Source organism: Salvelinus fontinalis, chromosome 5, assembly GCF_029448725.1.
Source record: "Salvelinus fontinalis isolate EN_2023a chromosome 5, ASM2944872v1, whole genome shotgun sequence".
NCBI classification, from domain to species: Eukaryota; Metazoa; Chordata; class Actinopteri; order Salmoniformes; family Salmonidae; genus Salvelinus; species Salvelinus fontinalis.
Genome location: NC_074669.1, coordinates 9,583,256 through 9,603,008, shown reverse-complemented (window position 1 = coordinate 9,603,008; position 19,753 = coordinate 9,583,256). Strand labels below are relative to the sequence as shown.

General features: G+C 41.6%; 1 pseudogene; it reads right to left on the bottom strand.

Moving 5' to 3' along the window:
- Positions 1-430: 430 nt before the first annotated feature.
- LOC129854837 (ferritin, middle subunit-like) lies at positions 431-18,916 on the bottom strand (annotated as a pseudogene).
- Positions 18,917-19,753: the final 837 nt, after the last annotated feature.

Below are 19,753 nucleotides of genomic sequence, written 5' to 3'. Positions count from 1 at the left end.
GACATTGTTGTAACATTGTACTGTATGTGATGAAGAGGGATAGTGAATATTTCAACAGTATATTTAAAGGCAATATGTTTTGTGGACACCAAGTGTATGGATGAGACCATTCCCAAACAATATCCCTTAATCATCAACCCAGAATTTCTAACAAATCAGTGATCTCTTTGTAACATAGTGAAAACAGAAATACAGAAATACTTCACATTATAAGCCACTTAACATAGTATACTGTGAGGATTGTCAATGCAGGAGTCATCCAGAAAAAACACCAGATATTACAGTATTTGAAGTGCTTTGCCTTCAACTTTGATTGTCACATTGTTACGTCTCAATTCATCCAAAAGCACATTTAAGACATCAAGGCTCAACTTTGCTTACGGAATACATACATGATACACTGAGGCTGTGCCCTTTTAAATGCCCAGATCAAGTACATAATGCATGTATTCTTCATTTTTGGTAGTCTCTAGAACTTAAAACACTGGATTCAAGACCTTCCACCCTTTCTAACATAACCCAACACCCCCATCAATATGTTGAACCAAACATTTACTAAATAGGGCAGATATTAAAGCTTAGGAATTTGGAAGAAGTGCTATAGCTTGGTTCAGTTTACATTCTAGAATGAAGCTAGTTGTAACTAAGCCATCCCCCCTTGTTTGTTCAGTTCAGAAATCATTTCCATAGAGGACTTAGGAGTGTCTTCTACAATACATTGGTCTTACTGACTAGCAATAACGCAATATAAGTGCCCAGACAAAAAAAACACAGACATGACAGGAAAGGCTTGTTTTGTGAGTCTAACTCACCAAGTAGGCTTCTTTAATGGAAACACACACTAGTGAGTGAGTGATTCATCCACTGGAGACATTGGTCAACTCCTCCTGCAGCTGGTTGATTAGGTACTCCCCAAAGCCCCCCGAGCGGTCAATGGTGCAGCCCACTCTACGGGCGTTGGTCAGGAGGTCTCCCAGCAGTTTGACGCGGGGCACCAGTGGCCCTAGGACACGGCTCTTGACCACGCTGGCGGAGTGCGGGTCGCTGTGCTCCTTGGACAGCTGGCTGAGCTCCACCATCACAGCCATCTCCTCCTTCCACTGGCCCAGCATCAGCTCGAGGGCTGGGATCACTGCACACACCTCCTCACAGCCTGGCCTCTGGGGGAGAATGACAGCACACACACACATACAGAGACGGCCATTAGAATGCACTGACTAAGTCGCTCTGCTAAATCAGGGTTTCCCCAAAGTCGGTCTTGGGGCCCCACCGGGTGCACGTTTTGTTTTTTGCCCAAGCACTACACAGCCGATTCAAATAATTAAAGCTTGACGATGAGTTGGTTATTTGAATCAGCTGTGTAGTGTTAGGGGCAAACACCAAAACGTGCACCCAGGGGGGGGCCCCAGGACCGACTTGTGCTAATAACCAAAATGTAGATGTTAGAACAGAAAAGCTTGCTTAATTGTCCCCCTTACTGAAGGATAACTATATATTTTTACTTTATTCATTATTACACTACTTTAGTTTCTTAAAATCTGAAAACACTTGAATATATCTCTCCTACTTTAACTATCTTTATGAAAATTAATCCATCCAAACTGTTTTATAAACAAAACAACGAAAAGCCTTTCAGACAACTTCTTTCCAAACTTCAACCAAAGTTGAAGAATTGGTTGCAGAAGTGAATACAAATCGTAATAATATCAGAACTGATGAATAGACTTATTCAGGACACATCATTTGCCCTCACAGATCAATGGATAACAAGGTGTCCCAAATTGCTGATGATGGACCCCTTAGCGGTCCCACTTGGGATCGATTTGACATGACTCGTAAAACTGGAGGAGGCAGAAAGAGGACACGGCACTAAAGTGTCAACGCCACCCCGTACATCTGGAAACACAATTAATGCCTCGTCCTTCCGCCTGCACATTCATCTCCCCAATTTTCCGGAACTCAGGGGAAATGTACACCCTGACAGGCAATAGGCCTGAGCCCCAGGAAAATCTCCAGGGTTAGGGTTTAACCCCACACCCCTCTTGGCCTCAGACGTCCCTATTCTGTCCACTTACAACCCCTTATCCTTAGCACTAAGCATAGATTTCCACACAACCATTTAATGCAAAATAATTACCTGACGCATAAAAAAAGTCACGACAGGGCTTATGGAAACAGCAAATGTTGGTACAATTTTTTAATTATGCGAGAAATGGCGGTGGAAATGGCTTTATGCGCAAATATCGATATAATAAAGTAAACTTGGAGTCACATGATATGGGCCTACCACCACAACGTGGAAAAGCATGAGACGTTTATAGCCAGATTAAATAAATTATGAACTTCACATGGTGGGTAAATGCACTGTGATCATGCACATTTCCAATAGTCCAAATATTGAGGGTAAGCTATTATTTGAATGCTGGTGCTTGGCTGCCAATTATCAAATAAAATTCTTGCCCTTATTCATATCTCATCATATCACTAACCCCCTGTCCACTATCAGTGAGGGATATCTTGTCTTGAGAGCATGTGTCAAAACCAGAGTGTGCAAGTTTGCTATTTATCACAACAGTTTGTGAAAACCATCGGTAAAGTTGAAATTGAGATGACCATCGAACTTCTGTTTTTTATTCCGTACATGGAAACTTAACCGCAATAGTCATTTATGTGCACTACTTCATCACGCACAGCCTTTTATCTGCCACAAGTCAGTTTGATGGAATATCACATCTGGTGGGAAAATGCGCTTATTGTTTTTATGCAGATTTGAGAATATCCGCATGAAAATCTGTGGCCAATGGAATGGAAACCAAGCTGGTGTGCCAATTTATTTTGCCAGAAGGAAGACAGCATGCATGACCCATGCCCTACTGCACTGCCTAAAGTTAGGAGGAACCCATCCCCTCTCCCCAGCAGTGGGCACACAGAATTAGAATGAGTAGAACAGGCATCCCCATTCAGGTCAACTATGCCATAATGGGTGGACTGGTGGTTCATTATATTTCTATGAGCGGGCAGTTCTACACTGTAAAACTTTTCCCTATAAATTGACAGCAATATACTAGCACCACAGTTGCCAGTTTAATACTGTAATTTTGCTTCACAGCAGTGATGCTGTAATATCGTTTACAGTACCATTTTCCTTACTGTAAAAATTATTACAGCATTCTTGCTGTAAATTTACAGCAAGGATGCTGTAATACAGTATGTCACATATTACAGCATCCATGTGGTAAATTTACAGCAGGGATGCTGTAATATGTTTTAGAATAAGGAAAAATCATACTGTAAACTAAATTACAGCATCACTGCTGTAAAGCAAAATTACAGTATTAAACTGGCAACTGGGGTGCCAGTATAATGCTGTAAATTTACAGGGAAATACCTACAGTAATATACAATTATTTTACAGTACTAAGCAGCATTGCAGGTTGTCTTTTGAAGACAGCTCCCTGAAATGTAATATTGTAAGAAAAACAATGTGTACAAATATATATATCTATTCAAAACATGAATTGCACTTTAACCACAAAGAACAACATTTGAAAAGAGCAACATTACAACTCCAGATAGTAGGGGAGAGAAAGACAGAGATACAGTGATAAGAACATTGACAAATACTGGCCAATAATGTACTTCATCATATACAAACCAAGACATCAGAATAGGTCATTCTTGAAAATTCAGGATTATGTAAGAAAAAAATAAACTCTTAAAAAAATAAAAAATAATAATCAGAAAACAGTTGAACAGGGAGACATTTTTACAAAAAACTATAACAAGAACTGCTTGCCTGCCTGTCTTTGAGAGAGAAATGAGAGAGAGAGAGAGAGAGAGAGATCGAGAGAGGAAGGGGCTGAGAAGCACAGGCTCCGGCATGGTGCAAGCAGATCATTTAATGACCCAACCCGCATGGCAAGATTTCTGAGAGAATGAGAGATGCAAACAAGTCTCAAATTAATCTCGGTGGCGTGCAGATTATCAACTCAATCTTTGAAACTCTGATCTTCCTTAGCTCTGATACGTCAACTAGAACAAACAGAAATAGAAAGATTAGAAAGAGAGAGATTGCTATTACTATCACTACTAGTATTACTATCACTACTTCTATCAATACTACTACTGCTACTATCATCACTACTACTACTACTACTCGCTGGATAAAAAGGCAGATGACAACTGAAAAATAAAGTTTGTGTTCATCAGGTGTGTGTGTTTATGTACATACATGTTGGAGTTTTTCCACTCAAACTCCTTCAGGTCTGCGAGAAAGTGTGTAACATGTGTCAATAGGCAATGGCTTCCTCTGAACAACCTTTCCGGTCTTGCGGGCCACTCCTGCTTTCGCTGTGCATTTGGTTCCTTCAGGGTTTATTCAAACCAGGAACCTGCACAACCCAACATAAACTATATTAAATCAGTTGAGGCATTAAATTAATAACAATTTGAAATATCATTGCAATGTAACTAACAAATGCTAAATGTAAGTGTTGGATCAATGACTGTTCAATGCTTACCTCTGTATTAGCTCCAAGGTTGCAGAGGCCAGCTCCTGGTGTTCTATGTTAAAAACATAGAAAATGCTGAAGAGCACAGAGAGGGCAGCAGCAAAGTTGGACTCACTGTCCAAAACACAGACCACTCTTCCCTCGATCGACACCATCCATTTTGGAGGAACCCAATAGAGTATTTCCTGAAATACACAAAAGGGTGTTAGTGTATACTTACTAGACATCTCCAGATAGCTACCAGAATAATATATATACATATATATATTCAACCTTAAATCACATAAATGTATTACCAAGCATGATCAGCCTTCGTGTGTCTGGCAAAGAAATATGTGCCTCGACATCCACCCGAGTTGCAGGGACCTAAAAATCACAAAACATACATATAAAAAATATTAAAATCATGTGTAATAGTACAGTATAAACACCATTAACCAGATAAACTTTCTAGGTCTAAAAACACTATTCCTTACATCTGCCAAGAGGAGCAGAGATTCGTCCTTCTCTTTGAAGTGGGCCATCAACAAAAGAATGGCAGCAGTGGCTGTTAGATGTAACCATCGATTTCATTCAGCAGGCACAGGTTGTCTCAACTTGGTCTCTTGGCTTTTAAAAAAGTTGACAATTCTCTTACCCTTGTTCAGGAGAGCTCGAGTCAGGCAACTGTCAATCACAATGCCATTGAGGGTATTGAAGTGGTCGCAGAGCCATAACTTGGTGAAAAAGGAAAGGCCACTGTTCCTGAGGCCACTGATGTTTGGAGGAGGACAAGTGTCCTATCCATTCTTCATTTCCTTTTATTTTTTAAATAATAAAAAAAACTATTAGGCAATTCTCCATACCAGCACAAGAGGACAAAAACATTTTACAGAAACATTTGTACTTTGTATTTTTGTCATTTCCGTCCCTTTTATTGCATATGCTTCGCATCAAAGCATAAACCATTTATTTTGAGGGCAAACAAACTAACTATTTACAAAACCTTTTTAACCTTGTGTGTGTTTACACTCTTAGAAAAAGAGGTTTCCGAAAGGGTTCTTTGGCTGTCCCCATAGGAGAACCCTTTGAAGATCCCTTTTTGATTCCAGGTACATGTATAACCCTTTTTTGGTTCCAGGTAAAACCCCTTTGGGTACCATGTAGAACCATCTGTGGAAAGGGTTCTACATGGAACCAAAAGGGTTATACATGAACCTGGAATCAAAAAGGGATCTTCAAAGGGTTCTCCTATGGAGACAGCCAAATAGCCATTATAGGTTCTAGATAGCACCTTTTTTCATAACAATTACATAAATGTTACATTTATCAAATCAAGAGCTCACCTCTTTGGTTGAAGAACTGAAGCAATTCCCGGCACTATATTGGCGTCAAATGATAATTTATATCCTCCGGCTGAACATATTCAAGGTCATTCATTTTCTCAATTAACATGCTCCAACAAAGAGCTCACCATCTCGGTCAATTGGTGTTTAATTGCATCTTGAAGACCCTCCATGCCTACACTGGTTTAAGGAGAAGACTGAGTGATGCAGGGAAACCTGACACTTTACAAACTGGTAGTGGGTAATAATTACTCAGACTATCTTCTTTAACACACACAAACAGTTGAAGTCGGAAGTTTACATACACCTTAACCAAATACATTTATACTCAGTTTCACAATTCCTGACATTTAATCCAAGTAAAAATTCCCTGTCTTAGGTCAGTTAGGATCACCACTTTATTTTAAGAATGTGAAACGTCAGAATAATAGAGAGAATTATTTATTTCAGCATGTATTTCTTTCATCACGTTCCCAGTGGGTCAGAAGTTTACATACACTCAATTAGTATTTTGTAGCATTGCCTTTAAATAGTTTAACTTGGGTCAAACGTTTTTTGCAGCCTTCCACAAGCTTCCCACAATAAGTTGGGGGAATTTTGGCCCATTCCTCCTGACAGAGCTGGTGTAACTGAGTCAGGTTTGTAGGCCTCCTTGCTGGCACACACTTTTACAGTTATGCCCACACATTTTCTATAGGATTGAGGTCAGGGCCTTGTGATGGCCACTCCAATACCTTGACTTTGTTGTCCTTAAGCCATTTTGCCACAACTTTGGAAGTATGCTTGGGGTCACTGTCCATTTGGAAGACCCATGTGTGACCAAGCTTTAGCTTCCTGACTGATGTCTTGAGATGTTGCTTCAATATATCCACATAAGATTGCATCATGAGGAAGGGAAATTGTGAAGTGCCAATGTCCCTCCTGCAGCAAAACACCCCCAAACATGATGCTGCCACCCCCGTGCTTCATGGTTGGAATGGTGTTCTTTGGCTTGCAAGCATCCCCCTTTTTCCTCCAAACATAACGATGGTCATTATGACAAAACAGTTATATTTTTGTTTCATCAGACCAGAGGACATTTCTACAAAAAGTAGAATCTTTGTCCCCATGTGCAGTTGCAAACCATAGTCTGCCTTTTTTATGGCGGTTTTGGAGTAGTGACTTCTTCCTTGCTGAGCAGCCTTTCAGGTTGTGTCGATATAAGACTCGTTTTACTGTGGATATAGATACTTTTGTTCCCGTTTCCGCCAGCATCTTCACAAGGTCCTTTGCTGTTCTGGGATTGATTTGCACTTTTTGCACCAAAGTATGTTCATCTCTAGGAGACAGAATGCGTCTCCTTCCTGAGCGGTATGATGGCTACGTGGTCCCATGGTGTTTATACTTGCGTACTATTGTTTGTACAGATGAACGCGGTACCTTCAGGCGTTTGGAAATTGCTCCCAAGGATGAACCAGACTTGTGGAGGTCTACAATTTTTTTTCTGAGGTCTTGGCCAATTTCTTTTGATTTGCCTATGATGCCAAGCAAAGAGGCACTGAGTTTGAAGGCAGGCCCTGAAATACATCAACAGGTACTCCTCCAATTGACTCAAATTATGTCAATTAGCCTATCAGAAGCTTCTAAAGCACTAACATAATTTTCTGGAATTTTCCAAGCGTTTTAAAGGCACAGTCAACTTAGTGTATGTTAACTTCTGACCCACTGGAATTGTAATACAGTGAATTATAAGTGAAATAATCTGTCTGTAAACAATTGTTGGAAAAATTACTTGTGTCATGCACAAAGTAGATGCCCTAACCGACTTGCCAAAACTATAGTTTGTTAACGAGAAATTTGTGGAGTGGTTGAAAAAACAGTTAATGACTCCAACCTAAATTTATGTAAACTTCCAACTTCGACTGTGATTAATCAGAGAATCTTGTATAAAATTAACCCTGAGCTCGACCAGTGACAGACTGATACACCCCAACAATTAAATGGACCTGTGATTCTGTGACCAGAATCAGTGAGATCTTTCCAAATGTGTATCAGTCATCATTTTCTCCCATTACAACAAGGCCTTTAGTGTATATTTTTGCTTTGTATACAATTTTAGACCTCTGCAGTGCTTTGCTTTGTGAACCCTTTTGACTGTACAGCTCCCTGAATGGCGTTGTTATATAATTGCTCCTCAAATTAATTAATGACACCAACAACTTCAATGCTATGTGGAAACAATTGGCCGCTGCATAAGTAATATTGGAGTGGCTCTCAGACAAGTTTTCTGGCACACTCTTTGAAGTAGGAGTGCTTGCTCTCAAACCTCAGTGTCCACAAACGAATGAGTCGCCCAAATTGTAGGATGAGGTCAGGGTAGTGGAACAAGTAGTGATGCTTCGGTGCAAGGGCACCCCACAAGCAAAACTGTAGTTCACAACATTTCTACGTTTTTTTTGCATGAGTAATGAATGCTTTAATATTTAGGAAAACAAAATTGCAGGATTTACACCTATACATTCCCAATAAAGCTACTTCCAGCTACGCGCCATCCTGCAATATGAAAATTACACTACCCCCCAGACACCAAATGGCATTCACACACCAAGAGCTATCAAGCTATATGTTACTATGCAACTCATGCCAACCACACAATCTAAACAAAATAATTATACACTACAAGGCTAAATAAAATATCAGTCTGTGCCTGTTTCAGATATCATTAATTTAACATTGCCTAATTAATGGTTGGATAGGATCACTTCTGAAAGATTAGCAAAAGCACAAGGAAAATTCAACTCAAGCGGAAAAAGCCACAACCATCGTCCTGAATAATGCTAGCAAGCTAACCACACAATCTGAAGAAAACAAAAATAAAAGAAAACTTTTATATCCTGCAGGGTAAAATATCAGTCTGTGCCTGTTGTTGCTGAATTTATGAACATAATGGACTAATAAGGATAACAAAAGCATAGGGGGAATATTCCACTACACTTTTGCTAAATCACATGCACCCCGAGACTGAATAGAGCTAACATTAACCAGAGATATTTAGAGAAAGGTGTCCAATGGAGTTAGCCATCTCAGAGCTATAGCTAACGTTAGCAAGCACCATTCCCCTTTCATCTGAGAGCTTCCATTCCTCTCATTCCAACTGCAGAATCACCCAAAGAGTATACATCCCAAGGCAAAATGTCAGTCCGTGCCTGTTGACAAACTAAAGGTGTTTTCGACATAGCTAAAGTCTCACTCCCTAGACGAACTGTATTTCTGTCTGGTGAAGCCTATGACCACTTCGCCACTAATAATACCATAGCGTTAGCACCATGTCATGAACCCATGGGTTAAGCAGCCTATCCAAAGAAACACACATATGGATTTCTGCACGTTGTTAACACTAAAATGATTTGCTCTATAGCTACAATATCACTGATTATTTTACCAGCAAGAAAGATCAACGCAACAGACCGACATGTCAACTTGGCTATACTGTTAGCTGACAATCCAAACAAGTTAACGTTAACGAGATAGTTAATAGCTTAGTTAAGAAAACCTGCAGGTATATAGAACAGTCATGGCCAAAAGTTTTGAGAATGACAGAAATATTAATTTCCAAAGTTTACTGCTTCAGTGTCTTTAGATATTATTGTCAATTGTTACTATGGAATACTGAAGTATAATTACAAGCATTTCATAAGAGTCAAAGGCTTTTAATGACAATTACATGAAGTTGATGCAAAGAGTCAATATTTGCAGTGTTGACCCTTCTTTTTCAAGACCTCTGCAATCCGCCCTGGCACGCTGTCAATTAACTTCTGGGCCACATCCTGACTGATGGCAGCCCATTCCTGCATAATCAATGCTTGTCAGAATTTGTGGGTTTTTCTTTGTCCACTCGCCTCTTGAGGATTGACCACAAGTTCTCAGTGGGATTAAGGTCTGGGGAGTTTCCTGGCCATCGACCCAAAATATCGATGTTTTGTTTCCCGAGCCACTTAGTTATCACTTTTGCCTTATGGCAAGGTGCTCCATCATGCTGGAAAAGGCATTGTTCGTCACCAAACTGTTCCTGGATGGTTGGGAGAAGTTGCTCTCGGAAGATGTGTTGGTACCGTTCTTTATTCATGATGTGTTCTTAGGCAAAATTGTGAGTGAGTCCACTCCCTTGGCTGAGAAGCAACCCCACATATGAATGCTCAGGATGCTTTACTGTTGGCATGACACAGGACTGATGGTAGCGCTCACCTTGTCTTCTCCGGACATGCTTTTTTCCGGATGCCGCAAACAATTGGAAAGGGGATTCAGAGGAAATGACTTTACCCCAGTCCTCAGCAGTCCAATCCCTGTACCTTTTGCAGAATATCAGTCTGTCCCTGATGTTTTTCCTGGAGAGAAGTGGCTTCTTTGCTGCCCTTCTTGACACCAGACCATCCTCCAAAAGTCTTCCTCACTGTGCGTGCAGATGCACTCACACCTGCCTGCACAAGCTCTGTACTGGTGGTGCCTCGATCCCACAGCTGAATCAACTTTACTAGACGGTCCTGGCGCTTGCTGGACTTTCTTGGGCGCCCTGAAGCCTTCTTCACAACAATTGAACCGCTCTCCTTGAAGTTCTTGATGATCCGATAAATGGTTGATTTAGGTGCAATCTTACTGGCAGCAATATCCTTGCCTATGAAGCCCTTTTTGTGCAATGCAATGACGGCAATTGTTTCCTTGCAGGTAACCATGGTTGACAGAGGAAGAACAATGATTCCAAGCACCACCCTCCTTTTGAAGCTTCCAGTCTGTTATTCAAACTCAATCAGCATGACAGTGATCTCCAACTTTGTCCTCGTCAACTCACACCTGTGTTAACGAGAGAATCACTGACATGATGTCAGCTGGTCCTTTTGTTGCAGGGCTGAAATGTAGTGGAAATGTTTTTTGGGGATTCAGTTCATTTGCATGGCAAAGAGGGACTTTGCAACTAATCTGATCACTCTTCATAACATTCTGGAGTATATGCAAATTGCCATCATACAAACTGAGGCAGCTGTAACGGCTTTCGTTGGTTGAAGGAGAGGACCAAAATGCAGCGTGGTACGTATCCATAATATCTTTTAATTGAGAATGAATACAAAATACAAAAAAAGAACAAGAGAATAAATGAAAACTGACAGTCCCGTATGGTGCAAACACTGAAGCGGAAAATAACTAACCACAACCCATAGTGGGAAAACAGGCTACCTAAGTATGATTCTCAATCAGAGACAACAATCCACACCTGCCTCTGATTGAGAACCATACTAGGCCAAACACATAGAAATATAACGTACAGAACAAAACAGAAAAACAACAGAATGCCCACCCCAACTCACGCCCTGACCAAACTAAAATAAAGACATAAAATAAAGAACTAAGGTCAGAACGTGACAGCAGCAGACTTTGACAAATATAAATTTTCACATTCTCAAAACATTTGGCTGTATATGGAATTAGTACATACCTAGCAGCTGCGCAAAAATATTTAGGCAACTTTTCCACGAAAATACAAAATAAAATAGCTCAAGTAGAACAGAAAGCAAATTTTCTCATGAGTCTTCCCTTACAGACCGTTTGGCGCGGAGCATCGCATTAGTGGAAATCAAGTCTGTTCTCAGGGCAGGCCTGGTTGTAGATAGGTTCGAGTCGCGTCCAGGACATTGTTAGCATTTTAGCTGTCCTAACCTTCACCTAATCATCATAACATGCTGCGTTAATTCTCGTAACCTGCTAAGAAAAGTAACTTATGCTAGTCAAAACCGGCAGACCTGCCCTGAGAACAGTCTTGGTTTCAAATATGAGATACAGCTCTCTTTCTCTCACACACACCACAGACAGTTTGGCAATGCCAACTACAGCAGTGTTCAGGTACTACTGTAAAGAAATACAGTAAGTTAGAGTAATTTTTACAGGAGGCTTACAATTAATAACAGTATTTTCAGCATTTTACCCATAATGTAATACAATCTACAGCATTAATGCTGTAAAACACATTTAAGGTATTTTACTGTGCATTCTACAGTGCATTACTGTTGAAATTACAGAAAAGTCTTACAGTGTACCTGTATGTCTTTATTACAGTACTGTCCCCCTCTGTCTGACAGGTAGTCCAGCATGGCCTCAGCCTGCGCCTGTTCCTGCTCAGAGTGCTCATGGAAGAACTCTGCCACTCTTGGCAAGGCAATGTCATCCTACTCAAATATCTTGGCCTGGAAGAGTGAATCATAGAGTAACTCCAGTGAGAATGATCCATTTACAAGTGGATTATTGACATATATTGCTGTATTGGATGGCATACAGCTTAATTCATATTGTGACTAACTTTAAGTTACTTGGTACATTTCATCAACTCAAAGGCCTGTGCAAATATGACTAAGTATGGAAATAAATGATAAGATGAAGACTTGTAAGATTCATTGCTTGTACACATTAGTTCTGCAATGTCGTGGATTGACAGTCACGATGAGCTCTAAATTAAGCAAAAAGGTACGCATTCAGGGCTCGAACCACTCAGTTTATAATTAAGCAATAAGGCCAGAGGAGATGTGGTATATGGCCAATATACCACGGCTAAAGGCTGTTCTCAGGCACGACGCAACGCTAAGTGGTAGTTCTTCGGCACGGCGCAACACGAAGTGGTATGTTGGCCATGTATCACAAACCCCCGACGTGCCTTACTGCTATTATAAACTGGTTACCAACATAATTAGAGCAGTAAAAATAAATGTTTTGTCATACCTGTGGTATGCTCTCAGCCAATCAGCATTCAGGGCTCGAACCACCTAACATAGTTCATAATGTAGACCACACCTGCTCGTGCCTTATTGCTTAAATATATGACAGAGGGTTGAAAACCTTTCAGGGATTCAGACCATAAACTATTTTATAAAAAATGCATGCAATTTCAAATAGTATTTATAAACATCCAATTTTCCCATAGAACATTTTGTAAACAAGTAACTTGCACTTATAGCCTTTTGCTGGATGGTTACGTCGCCCTTACCAGTGCATCAAGTCTGTAAGCAACCTCCATAAGCATTGTAGATAATCTTGTGATAATATTTATTCTTTAATACTGTAACGATCGTCGTTGGGAGAAAGAGAGGAGGACCAAGGTGCAGCGTGGTAAGTATTCATTATGCCTTTTAATGAAAATGAATACTCGAACAAAACTAACGATAAACGAGAATGAAACGAAACAGTCCTGTCTGGTGACAAACACAAAGACAGAAAATAAACACCCACGAAACACAGGTGGAAAAGGCTACCTAAGTATGATTCTCAATCAGAGACAACTAACGACACCTGCCTCTGATTGAGAATCATACCAGGCCAAACGCAAAAACCAACATAGAAAAATTAACATAGATAACCCACCCAACTCACGCCCTGACCATACAAAAACAAAGAAATAACAAAAGAACTAAGGTCAGAACGTGACAAATACTAAATGAATAGCCTAATATAAACAACTACATACACTATACGTGTTGTTTGCAGTCTTTGGTTGCGAGAGTGTAGAATAATTTAGAAATTGAGAAATCGTTTCCAGTTCAGATCCTAAATGAGAGTGAAGTGCAACGTCAATTACAAATAGTAAAATTAAACAACGATTAGTGAAAATTGTGTAATTAAAAAGTGAGCATGAACAGTGGCTAATGCATGCGAATTATGCTGGGATGGGATGTTGCGCGTCAAGGGGATGTTGCGCGTAAGTTTGGTTAGTCAAAATAAAATAAAATAGAATCACTTTATTTTTGAAATCAGGGTATTTGCTTGAATAAACACAGTTCTTGTATATTTTAAGTGCTGAATATAACGTCTGCTTCCAGCTCCCACTCTCAAACACGTAGATCCCCTGAACGCAGCTCACTTTCCAGCCCAAACTCTCAAACACATAGATCCCCTGAACGCAGCTTACGCTCCAGATCCCAATCACCTGAATTCTAATTCTGATCACCTGTTCACACACCTGTATGTCATTATCACACACTATTTAGTTAAGTTTTTGCACCCTATCATTGTGGTGTATTGTTTGTTTTGTGACACAGTGCCATTCGGAGCTCTGGGTTTCCCCCTAATTTGCACCTCCCGTGTATGATCGTTTTTGCCTGCCTCACTAACGACGCCTTTTGCCTGTACTTTAGCCTATCGGATTTTCTGTTATCAATTTATTACCTGATCTCTCGGATGAAGTTTTCTAGCCTTTTCCCTGCCTGTACTGTTGGCTTTTTTGGACCCTCTGTGTATGACCTGCCTGCCCCTGGACCCAGCTAGCTGCCTCCTCCTTTGGCCCAATACAATAAACACCTGCTGCGCCCTGCGCTTGAATCCAGCTCTCTGTCTCCCATCGTGTTCATTACACTGTATTGTTCCTGGCTTTTAGAACAATGGCATAAGCATCCCATAATCAGCCAGACATGTCAGGAACACTTTTAGACCAACAGGGCAGAATTGGACTTCCGCATAGGTGGACACTGGCCAAATTGTAATTTTATCACCATACTGAACAGGATGCTGACATGTGAACTCAGGAAAACCTTTATTTCCTTTTTTCAGGACCCTGTCTTTCAAATACCCTGTCTTTCAACGCGATCACGCGATCACGACACGCAGGTTAAAATATCAAAACAAACTCTGAACCAATGACATTCATTTGGGTACAGGTCGAAAAGCATTAAACATGTATGGCAAAGATAATTTGTAAAAATCCAAATAACTTCACAGATCTTCATTGTAAAGGGTTTATACACTGTTTCCATGCTTGTTCAATGAATCCATAAACAATTAATGAACATGCACCTGTGGAATGATCGTTTAAGACACTAACAGCTTACAGACAGTAGGGAATTAAGGTCCCAGTTATGAAAACTTAGGACACTAAAGAGGTCTTTCTACTGACTCTGAAAAACACCGAAAGAAAGATGCCCAGGGTTCCAGCTCATCTGCCTGAACGTGCCTAACATGCTGACCAGACCGGACACATCGTGTGCGCGAGCCTCGCAAAATTAATTTAGAAATCCATTTTATTCAATTATTGCACCCACACTGCTCGCGCGCGCCAACGAGCATCTGCGACGCCAAGGGCTAAAATAGAACTCATTCCTATTTCTGACGCAGATCGCCCTGCAAGTCCTGACTCTCCCAGCTCCTTATTGGTTTATAGAAGCAGGTACCTATGTGCCATCTCCTTATTGGTTATACCCACGTGGGTGATTGAAAGACTAACTGTTTTGCCGGTAGTTGTGGTAATACAATGAAAGTTTAGATGTGATCACCATATAAGTTAATCGATGAAAAAGCCTGGAAGGAGGAGAGATGACTAGAAACGATTCGGTTGGCCGTTTTATGTGTGGATTAATTGTCGGAGTAGAGGTCCTTGTGCATTTCAGGTAAAATAACAACTCAATGTTTATATCCCAGAACAAATTAGCTAGCAACAGCAAGCTAGCTAAATAGGACAAATTAACGTTAGCTAGCAAGTGCAAGCTAACTAGCTAAATTTCCATACATGTTTAATGCTTTTCGACCTGTACCCAAATTAATGTCATTGGTTCAGAGTTTGTTTTGATATTTTAACCTGCGTGTCGTGATCGCGTTTGGTGTGGTGGGGCAAAATCAATTTATGCACGATAGCGCACGATGGCGCAAGCGCGCCACCGGTTTGTGTTCCGTGTTAGGCATACTGCAAGGAGTTATGTGGAAGGTAGATGTGGCCAGGGCAATAAATTGCAATGTCCATAGTGTGAGACGCCTAAGACAAAGCTACAGGGAGACAGGACGGACAGCTGATCGTCCTCGCAGTGGCAGACCACATGTAACAACACCTGCACAGGATCGGTACATGCGAACATCACACCAGCGGGACAGGTACTGCCCGAGTTACACCAGGAACGCACAATCCCTCCATCAGTGCTCAGACTGTCTGCAATAGGCTGAGAGAGGCTGGACTGAGTGCTTGTAGGCCTGTTGTAAGGCAGGTCCTCACCAGACATCATTGGCAACAACGTCACCTATGGGCACAAACCCACTGTTGCTGGACCATACAGGACTGGCAAAAAGTGCTCTTCACTGACGAGTGTGGAGGGTGGTGTGTCACAGCATCATTGGACTGAGCTTGTTGTCATTGCAGGCAATCTCAACGCTGTGCGTTACAGGGAAGACATCCTCCTCCCTCATGTGGTACCCTTCCTGCAGGCTCATCCTGACATGACCCTCCAGCATGACAATACCACCAGCCATACTGCTCGTTCTGTGCGTGATTTCCTGCAAGACAGGAATGTCAGTGTTCTGCCATGGCCAGCAAAGAGCCCGGATCTCAATCCCATTGAGCACATCTGGGACCTGTTTGATCGGAAGGTGAGGGCTAGGGCCATTCCCCCCAGAAATGTCTGGGAACTTGCAGGTGCCTTAGTGGAAGAGTGGGGTAACCTCTCACAGCAAGAACTGGCAAAGCTGGTGCAGTCCATGAGGAGGAGATGCACTGCAGTACTTTATGCAGCTGGTGGCCACACCAGATACTGACTGTTATTTTAGATTTTGACCCCCCCTTTGTTCAGGGACACATTATTCAATTTCTGTTAGTCACATGTCTGTGGAACTTGTTCAGTTTATGTCTCAGTTGTTGAATCTTGTTATGTTCATACAAAATTTACACATGTTAAGTTTGCTGAAAATAAACGCAGTTGACAGTGAGAGGACATTTCTTATTTTGCTGAGTTTATGTTGATCCACAAGTAGTGTCAGTGACTGCATTTATATCTTCTGGTGTTAGAGACTATTTTCTATCTTGGACCTCCCCTGCCCCGCCCCACTCCTCTCTAACACCCCTCACTCTCCTCTCCTTCGATCTTCTCTCCCTTTCTCAATTTCAATTTAAGGGTCTTTATTAGCATGGGAAACATATGTTTACATTTCCAAACCAAGTGAAATAGATAATAAGCAAAAGTGAAATAAACAAGATATTTTTTTACAGTAAACATAACACCCACAATCGTTCCAAAGAATAAAGTCATGTCAAATGTCATATTATGTTCAAATAGTTTAAGTACAAAAGGGAAAATAAATAAACATAAATATGGGTTGTATTTACAATGGTGTTTGTTCTTCACTGGTTGCTCTTGTGGCAATAGGTCACAAATCCTGCTGCTGTGATAGCACACTTTGCAATAGTTTTGGGAGTTGATCAAAATTGGGTTTATTTTCTGATTATTTGTGGGTCTGTGTAATCTGACTGAAATATTTGTCTCTAATATTACATTTACATTTACATTTAAGTCATTTAGCAGACGCTCTTATCCAGAGCGACTTACAAATTGGTGCATTCACCTTATGACATCCATAATATGGTTATACATTTGGCAGGTTAGGAAGTGCAGCTCACTTTCCACCTCATTTTGTGGGCAGTGTGCACATAGCCTGTCTTCTCTTGAGAGCCAGGTCTGCCTACTGCGGCCTTTCTCAATAGCAAGGCTATGCTAACTGAGACTGTACATAGTCAAAGCTTTCCTTAATCTTGGGTCAGTCACAGTGTTCAGGTGTTCTAGCTTAGTGGTTAGAGCATTGGACTATTGACTGAAAGGTTGCAAGTTCAAATCCCTGAGCTGACAAGGTACAAATCTGTCATTCTGCCCCTGAACAGACAGTTAACCCACTGTTCCTAGGCTGTCATTGTAAAATAAGAATTTGTTCTTAACTGACTTGCCTAGTAAGAAAAATATTTATGCCTCTGTGTACTCTCTGTTTAGGGCCAAATAGCATCATAATTTGCTGTTTTTTTTTGTTAATTCTTTCAATGTGTCAAGTAATTAGGGCTCATAATTGGCACAGCGATCTAAGGCACTGCATCTCAGTGCAAGAGGCGTCACTACAGTCCATGGTTTGAATCCAGGCTGTATCACATCTGGCTGTGATTGGGAGTCCAATAGGGTGGTGCACAGTTGGTCCAGTGTCGCCGGGGTAAGCCGTCATTGATAAATAAGAATTTGTTCTTAACTGACTTGTCTAGTTAAATTAAAGTGTATCTTTTTGTTTTCTCATGATTTGGTTGGGTCTAATTGTGTTGCTATCCTGGTGCTCTGTGGGGTCTTATTTGTGTGTGTGAACAAAGCCCCAGGACCAGCTTGCTTAGGGGACTCTTCTCCAGGTTCATCTCTCTGTAGGTGATGGCTTTGTTATGGCATATTTGGGAATCGTTTCCTTTTAGGGGGTTTAAGAATTTTACTGCTCTTTTCTGGATTTTTGATAATTAGTGGGTATCGACCTAATTCTGTTCTGCATGCATTGTTTTGTGTTTTACGTTGTACAAGGAGGATGTACACAGAGGATGTACACGGAGGATGTAGACAGAAGTTGTACACGGAGGATGTACCCTTTCTTTCTTCTCTTCTCTGACTACCCCTTCTCTCCCCTCCCCCTCTTCTCCTTCCCCTCCCCCCTCTTCTCCTCCCCCCTCTCGTGTTTCAGCAGGGCCCCGTGCCACCGCTGCCTCTCGGGGCCAGATGAGTGACACGTGGGGCTGGCCGCTCCTCAGGGGCCTGCTCGGCCAGTAGGGAAGAAAGAAATGGCACTATGGAATTAGATCTTCTTTTGTTTGCTCAAACAGTTGGTCGGTTGTCAAGGAGGGCGGTCACGTGTGTTAGCGAGCAGAGGATCACAGGTTCGAGCCCGATATGGATACTGGGACAGCGGAGGAAACTGTTAGCAGCATACTGACGTCCGTTATCGAATAGAGTGCCATTTTGGACATTTTCAAGCCTCCAGGAAACACTTTCAATCATTGTAAATTATATCAATCTGACAAGATTGGCATGATTTGGATTAAATAAACTGTTTTAACTGCTGCTTTAATCATGCCTGTGGCAATGTACTATTGTTATAGACCCCCCTGGGGATTGTCCTAGGAACTCAACCCAGGCAGGGTCCCCCTACCCCCTTTGTTACTTTTAGTTCGGTCTGCTCACACACCGTGGCTTGGAACACAGCTGTGGACAGAAACTCAAGGGCACTACGTGGACACGTGTCATCGTTCATGTCCAGCTGAACTCTGTGTACAAACACAAGGCGGTACTCAAACATAGTGACACATCTCATACCTGACCAGATTGACTATTTGTAGTTATCTGTCTATTAGCTGTTTGGGTATTCCGATTCATCATTCAATTTGTAATCTGTCATTCATCTCTGCTTGTTCTAATTGAAATGCTTCTTATTGTATGTTTTAACTTAGTAACTCTAAGCTCAAATTATTGTTAGATAAAGAGTAATACTGTACATTGTTTTTGTGCACATTGTTGTAGTTATGGAGACACCCCCCCCCCCCCCCCCCCCCCCCCACACACACACACACACACACACACACACACACACACACACACACACACACACACACACACACACACACACACACACACACACACACACACACACACACACACACACACACCTCTTCCCCATCTACTGTTGAATGTTCCCAGTCAGAGAACACTGGGGCCTAATCACACGTAGTGTTTGGCTAGACTGACAGTCAAGGTGTCTGTCCTCACACCTGCTGCCTGCCGTAAACACTGCTGGGGGAGGGGCGGGGTTACCCTGTCAGGCCACCACTACAACAGCAGCATTGTGCCTGGACAGCCCTGTCCACAGATTACATTACACACAGATTACCATTAGGTTACAGACTGGGCACCCAACCTGACCCCCCTCAGCTTGGACAATGCTGGTGTGGGGGGGTGCGCACACACACACACACACACACACACACACACACACACACACACACACACACACACACACACACACACACACACACACACACACACACACACACACACACACACACACACACACACACACACACACACACACACAAAGTATGTGAGGATGGCTGCAGGGTCGTTCTTAAATATGCTTCTC